The sequence below is a fragment of the Labeo rohita genome, chromosome 5 (genome assembly GCF_022985175.1).
Source record: "Labeo rohita strain BAU-BD-2019 chromosome 5, IGBB_LRoh.1.0, whole genome shotgun sequence".
NCBI lineage: Eukaryota > Metazoa > Chordata > Actinopteri > Cypriniformes > Cyprinidae > Labeo > Labeo rohita.
Genome location: NC_066873.1, coordinates 7,229,719 through 7,237,172, shown reverse-complemented (window position 1 = coordinate 7,237,172; position 7,454 = coordinate 7,229,719). Strand labels below are relative to the sequence as shown.

At 39.8% G+C, this 7,454-nt stretch overlaps 1 long non-coding RNA gene across 1 annotated transcript; it reads left to right on the top strand.

Moving 5' to 3' along the window:
* Nucleotides 1-695: 695 nt before the first annotated feature.
* LOC127164922 (uncharacterized) lies at nucleotides 696-3,447 on the top strand. Its single transcript, XR_007827721.1, has 3 exons — nucleotides 696-775; nucleotides 867-950; nucleotides 3,005-3,447. It is a non-coding gene; the product is annotated as an uncharacterized LOC127164922 (long non-coding RNA).
* Nucleotides 3,448-7,454: the final 4,007 nt, after the last annotated feature.

The window sequence follows — 7,454 nt, the reverse complement described above, 5'->3', positions numbered from 1 at the left end:
CAGAACTATTCTAATGAATTAGAACCAAATTTGTGGCACAAGCGTTTGAAGGCCCAGTGGCCTAATGGATAAGGCATCAGCCTTCGGAGCTGAGGATTGTGGGTTCGAGTCCCATCTGGGTCAGTTGCAACTGTATGTGCAACCTGTTTCATGGAATGTAGGTCTTCTGAGTTGATGTTGACACCTTACAAAAATGTGTTTTTCCTTTTTTTTTTTTTACATGAATACATCAGCTTTTGACAAATACGTATATTCATATATGGATTTTTTATTTTTTTTTTTCTGAAGAAAACCCTGGTTTTACACAGTGGCTTTTATTGAACTCTAATTCAAGTGAATAAGTGTATTACTGTATAACTGTTATCCAAAAGAGCTACAGTAGTGAAATTGCAAGTGTGGGCCTAGTGGCCAAATGCAGAAGGTATCAAACTTTGGAGCTGAATACTGTAGGTTAGAATCACATCTGGGTTGTTTAACATGTTCTTCTTCTTGGGGAATGCCTACTAGATTTGAATTATTCAATGGAATGACAGTATTACTCTAGTGGATCTGCAAGTGTGGGTTCAGTTGCCCAGTGGCACACACTTCAGTTTTTTGAAATCCCGTATTGGTGGTTTCAGTGACATCTGATTTGTTTAAAAGCTTCTTTTTGGCAAATGATTGTGCAGTTATTTGAACTGAGTAGAATCACCTTACAGCACTGGACACAGACTCTGCACTTTTGACATTTTCTAGAAAAAAAGGATTTTAAATTTCACATCAAGTTAATTAAAAGGTATTTCTTTATCACGTTGACTGTAGTTGTCATCTTTAAATCATGATTTGCTTATGATTGTTATCCTTAGCCTGTCTCTATTTTTTCATAGTCATCTGATGTTTCCACTGCAGTACTTCAGGGCCTTTCAGTAATCCTGGAGAATGACCCAGAGGAATTTTACAGGATGTGTTTCGTAAGTATTACTGGATTTTCTGCTCTCATCATTTTGTTTTATTCAATATGAATATAGTTCTGGTTATGAAAAATTGTCAAAGGTTCTGTGTATTTTTTTTTTTTTTTAGTTTTGCAGTAGATGCTATATTTGTCTTTTGTGAAACAGTTTATTACTGAAATTGGTGTAAATGCTTTAAATTCGTGAAATTGTGTTGAGTGATCACAAACATCATTAGACACATTGAAATAAACTTCTTGAAATAAAGAGCCTAGTTCACCCAAAAATGGAAATTAGCCCATGATTTACTCACTCTCAAGGCATCCTAGGTGTATATTAGGGCTGCACGATAAATCACATGTGATTGTCATGTGCATCTCGACAGTGAAGATGGTTCTGTGATTAGTAGTAAATCTCTATCACATGCATTCAGATGGAGCGGAATTTAATACACAGAGCCTTAGTTCACTGACAAGCTACGCAGTATCGCGTTCATAATCGAATGCGATTCACCTGCGCGTATGAACGCGATATTGCGTAGCTTGTCAGTGAACTAAGGCTTTGTGTAATCACATAACCGTCTTTACTGACAAGATGCGCATGACAATCGCATGCAATTTATCGTACAGCCCTATTGTATATGACTTTCTTCTTTCAGACCAATACAATCAGAGTTATATTAAAAAATATCCTGGCTCTTCCAAGCTTTATAATGTCAGTGGGTGGCTGTTTCTGTTCAACAGTTTAATGAAGTGCAGTAAAATGCGTCCATCCATAATAAAACGTGCCTCACACGGCTCCGAGAGGTGAATACAGGCCTTCTGTAGCGAATATATGTTTTTGTACGAAAAATGTCCATATTTAAAGCTATACACTTTTCTCTCACTTCCGCTAACTGCCATAGGCAGAAGCCATCCCGGGCAGCTGATGTAGGATGTACGTGTGCGTATGCGCCGGTGATTAGTGACAAACATGGAAGCACAGGACAGAGCGAAATGAAACACCAGTAACGAATTAGAAGTACAAAACAAAGATCCATAAAGAAGAATGTCGGAGGATTTCAATATAAACCAAGAGCAGACTGGTTTTCTTTTGCTAAAGTAAGGAAACTTTGCTTCCTTTGCTCCTGTAAACAAACTTTTCTTTGCTAGTCGAAACTTACATTTCGACTAGCATATTTACACCAGCGCATGCACAGAAACGTCCTACAACATCCACCTGGAAAGGCTTGCACGTATGACAGTTAGTGGAAGTGAGAGAAAAGTGTTTAAAACTTTTTAAATGTGTATATTTTTCTTACAAAAATGCATCAATCCACTACAGAAGACCTTTATTCATGTGTGAGGCACATTTTATTATGGATGGATGCGCTTTCTTGCACTCCTTTTGAACTGTTGAACAGAAACACCTGCCCATTGCCATGGAAAGCGTGGAAGAGCCAGGACATTTTTTAAATGTTACTCTGATTGGATTGGTCTAAAAGAATGAAGTCATACACACCTAGGATGCCTTGAGGGCGAGTAAATCATGGGCTAATTTTAATCTTTGGTTTGGGTGAACAAACCCTTCAAGATAAAATCATGTAAATGATGGGTGTGATCCATCACTCCATAACACGAGAGAAAATGCTCTTAGCATTCTTAGCATGTTGTAAAAAAAAAAAAAAAAAAAAAAAAAGTTCTGTAAATCTATAATGTTGAAAACAATGTACAAAACATTTAGTCCATGGAACTTGTGTGTAATATTCCAAGACTTCCAAGACAAGGCATGCAGTAATAGTTGACACAAATGATAATTTACACTTTTGCTCTGATTGAAATCATGTATTGTGAAATGTCACTATAACACTATAAATCTCGTCATCTTTCTTTGGTGATCATAATTTAAAGCTTAATTACATTTCCTTGTGCTTGATGTTTGCACAGATCATTGTACACTCACTCTGGTCATCAATATGAATCAATTTGCTTATAAATGAAAAGCATTAAAAGTTCCTTGTCAATGTATGCTTTTAGAACATTTCCAGTATTGAAATGGAGAAATTTACACTGTACCTATTTTATTTCTCTACTTAGGATGTGGATGCAGACTTCAGTCAAGCAGTTGTAGACCTGCTCACAGTTCTACCAGAGGACATGCCCTCATTGTGGATGCAATAAAGGCAATCATGGAGGGAAGAATTGTCATGGATGGGTTTGAAAGGCCTGTATTTTATTTTTGCTGTTCTGTTTGCATGCCATTCTGAAAATGCTCTATTGTTTAACAGTGTTCCAGTGGGTCCAGATAATGTTATGACAACAAAGTGTTGTTTAGTCAAGAAGTCTGTAAAGAGTATTATAAGAACACAGATGTTTTAAAAGCTAATTTTTATTATTGTGATATTCTTAAAGTTTTTTACAAAAATAAACTGTTGAGAATTTCAAACTTGTGTTAAGTTCATTTCATGCTGGTTGAACGAATAAAAATACGTTCAGTTTACTTAAAGAAAATGTGGAAACCGATTGCACAAAATGTTTTAAGTTCCCATATCTTAAAATGGCAGATTAAATCCATGTTGAGAATAACAGCATTTAAGATGTTTGCACAACACAAAATAACACTATTAGTTAATAGAATTAATAAAGTAATCTTACTATTAAATCTTAAGTAAGATTAGTAAATGTCCTGGAGTATGTTAACTAGAAATGACATTAATCTAACTTGATATTTATTAGATAATTTACTCTGTAAGAGTTTGCTTTCTTTACTTTAAACTGATTATTAAATTAACTTTAGTTTTACCTTTAAGTTTGCTTTAACAAAATAAGGCAATCTGTTTCCAAACTTTTTTTAAGTAAGCTGAACTTATTAGGATTTACAGTGTACGGGACAGGAAGTTCAGCTACTAGTTTGTGATGTCACAAGTACAGCCAAGTAAACACTATTGCATGGCCAAAAATTGAATTTCACTCACACTGGTTTAATGACCCTGACAACGAGTGCATTCAGCATTGGGGAAAAAAATTGCATATTTTTACTCAAAAATAATATATTTATGGTGTGTTTCTTGTATATTTTGAAGACACCCTTAATTAATTTGTAATATACTTGTAATACAAACAAAGTACACTTTAATATCACTAATCAAGCATGCAATTAGCTTACACAGCATATACTTACTTAAAGTATACTAAGTATACTTGAAGTTGTTCCAATTTAGCACATAAAAGTACACTAAATACACTTACAGTTATGCTTTACTACAATTTAATTACAACTAAAATATACTTAGCACAAAATTAGTTGTTCCAAAATAGCACACTTCAAGTTAACTAATCAGTAACACACTTGAAGTATGCTGACAATTAGTCTGGCTGCAAGTATACTTAGCATATTTTTTTTTCACTAGGGATATCAGTAGAAAAATAACGTTCCAACATCCAAACAATGCTGATCAATAAACTGTTGAAAAGCAGGACTTTAGTGACGTTGAAATTTTAACGTTGATTGGATTTGCAAAATCTAAACTAAAATCAATATTGATTCAATGTTGGCAAATTCACCTATGTTGACAAACGTGACGTTGGAATGACGTTGCTATTTCAACGTTGATTCGATTTGCAAAATCTAAACTAAAATCAATATTGATTCAATGTTGGCAAATTCACCTATGTTGACAAACGTGACGTTGGAATGACGTTGCTATTTCAACGTTGATTCGATTTGCAAAATCTAAACAAAATCCAACGGTTATCCAACACTGACACCTGACGTTGATTCAACGCTGACACGGCCTAATATCCTTATTAGTCACATCCGGGACATTTGCTCATGTGCACGCTTGTCACGTAACGTGGAAGGAATAGGCAAACGAAGATGACGGTTCAAGATAAAGTCTTTATTATAATCCACAGGTAGTTTCCAAGACAGGTAAATCCACAGGCAGGGTGGCATACACACACATTCACGTTGACGTTGACGAGACCGGACGACAAACACAGAACTAAATGCAACTTATAAAGACAGGTGATAACGATGAACATAATTATGGCACAGGTGAAACAAGGTTAACTAATGATGACTAAACGAGGACAGAAAACAGGAACGACCAAATATGGGCACAAGAGGGAGAAACCAACATAGACAGTCCACAGGGGTGTGACATTAGAAAGACAAGAAATTAGAAAAACAAAACCCTTGGGCTCCGCCTTGGCCCTCCGGATCCTTGGTGTCGCCCAGGATCATCGGCTCTCCGCCTCGGGCTCCACCTCCACCTGCTCCACCACCGTCAGTCAGCCCCATGGAGTCGTCAGCCCTTCCTCCACCATGGCTCCTCCCTCCGTCGGCTCCACCATGGGCTACCATCATGGCTGTGGCCTGGGTCTCACTTGGCTCCTCCTGCTCCGGGTCCCCTCTGTCTCCTCCCTCCATCGTCACCACCCTGGACTTTGTTTGTTGTCCTCCTGGGAGTCCATCCTCCACCAAAGCCTCCTCCTACACTGACTTTCTGTTACCATCCCACACCCACTCCTTTTGTTTTTCTAATTGTTTGGCTGGGCTCTGGGTCAAGAGTGGGGCTGGTGTCATCATCCGCGGAGTCCACGGTCCACGAAGAGTTGCAGGACACCAGCACCCACTCAACATAGGCAGTGAGGCTCTCTCGAGGACCATCCCCGGACAGCTGCGCTCATGTGGTGGGGTTAAGTCTAGTTCGATAAAACGAGCAAAGACTGCTGTCCGGGTAGTGTGTCATGGGGGCGAGAAACACAAAGTCTTTGGTGTGGTCCTCAAGAGAGCGATTCCCCTGCTCCAGGAGGAGGAGGCGGAAGGCAGGATGATCCATGACAGGGGAAAAACAGAAAATAAAACACTGAATGAAAATGAAAAGAAAACGTGGGGTTAACTGTTGTAGGTCCGGTCTTCTGTCATGTAACGTGGAAGGAATAGGCAAACGAAGATGACGGTTCAAGATAAAATCTTTATTATAATCCACAGGTAGTTTCCAAGACAGGTAAATCCACAGGCAGGGTAGCATACATACACATTCATGTTGACGTTGACGAGACCGGACGACAAACACAGAACTGAATGCAACTTATAAAGACAGGTGATAACGATGAACATAATTAAGGCACAGGTAAAACAAGGTTAACTAATGATGACTAAATGAAGACAGGAAACAGGAACGACCAAATATGGGCACAAGAGGGAGAAACCAACATGGACAGTCCACAGGGGTGTGACAACGCTTCACCCATTTGAAATATTTTTCACAGATGCCATTTTCTTTCCTCGCGATGCGGGGCATAAGAGGGTGGGAAACAACAAAATAAAGTGTTTAATCTCACTTCTTTAATCTAAATTTTTCTCAAAGACATTTTTTCCACATTTTTTGTGGAACAGACAAGAGTGCTGTGTACTGTTACTCCTAAACCTTTTCTCAGAGAGATAACGTTATTTCCTTTTACTCGCGATGTGGAGCAGACAGGGCAGTTGGTTTTATCAAGGAAACACCGAAAGTAAGTGTTTTACCTCAATTGCGATATGTGTTTTATATGTAATATTACTTTATGATGATATAACGTTATGCAGTGTGTGCCTAAACAAGCCTAAACGTTTCTCACAGATTTTAATTGTCAACATAACTACTGACTACATATTCACAGTTTCATTTGGTTTTTAATATGATACAGTGCTTTAATAGGCTATTGTAACTGAGCGAGGGAGAATCCAAATGCATAGCTTTATTGTAACCAGACAGAGACATGGTCATAAACAGGCAGGGTCAGACAATGGCAAACAGGTACATGGGGAGAAAGACACAGGAGTAGTCCGTGAGGCAGGCGAGGGTCGATGAACGGCGAACATAATCCAATGGGCTAGGCAAAAGGATAATCCAAAAAACTGTGTGAGATCCACAGGGCAGGCAGAAAACTAGGTGAGAATACAAAACTCAGAAAACCAGACTAGACACAGGATAATTTAGAGATGGTTCCGTACGGCAGCTAACACACAGAGAGTGCTAAACGCAGTCCAATACTCGGCCCAGAATAGTGGGAAGGGCCTCGTATTTATACAGCTCATGACTGGCTGTAACATGTAGTCAGTGGATGATGGGAAACGTAGTCCGGGGTGTGGTGCAACAGTCTGTATAATGTGAATGGCAAGGCGACCTCTGGTGGCGAACGGACTGGCGTTCAGGACCAGATTCATGATATAGCCCCCCGCCAAAGAACGGCTTCCAGACGTTTCAAACAACAAACAATCCAGGGGAGCGGTGGGGCGGGGGTGAAACAAGGCGAGGGTTGGAGGGCCAAGTCCATGTGGAGGTCCTGAGGCTTGAGGCAGGGACGGCAGAGCAGGGAACCCTCCAGGGTGGAGCAGACGGAGCAGGAGCCCTCCAGGGCAGATCAGATGGAGCAGGAGCCCACCAGGGCAGAACAGACGAAGCAGGAACCCTCCTGGGCGGTGCAGGCGGAACAGGAGCCCTCCAGGGTGGAACAGACAGAGCAGAGACCCCCGGCAGAGACTGGGACCTGGGGAAAA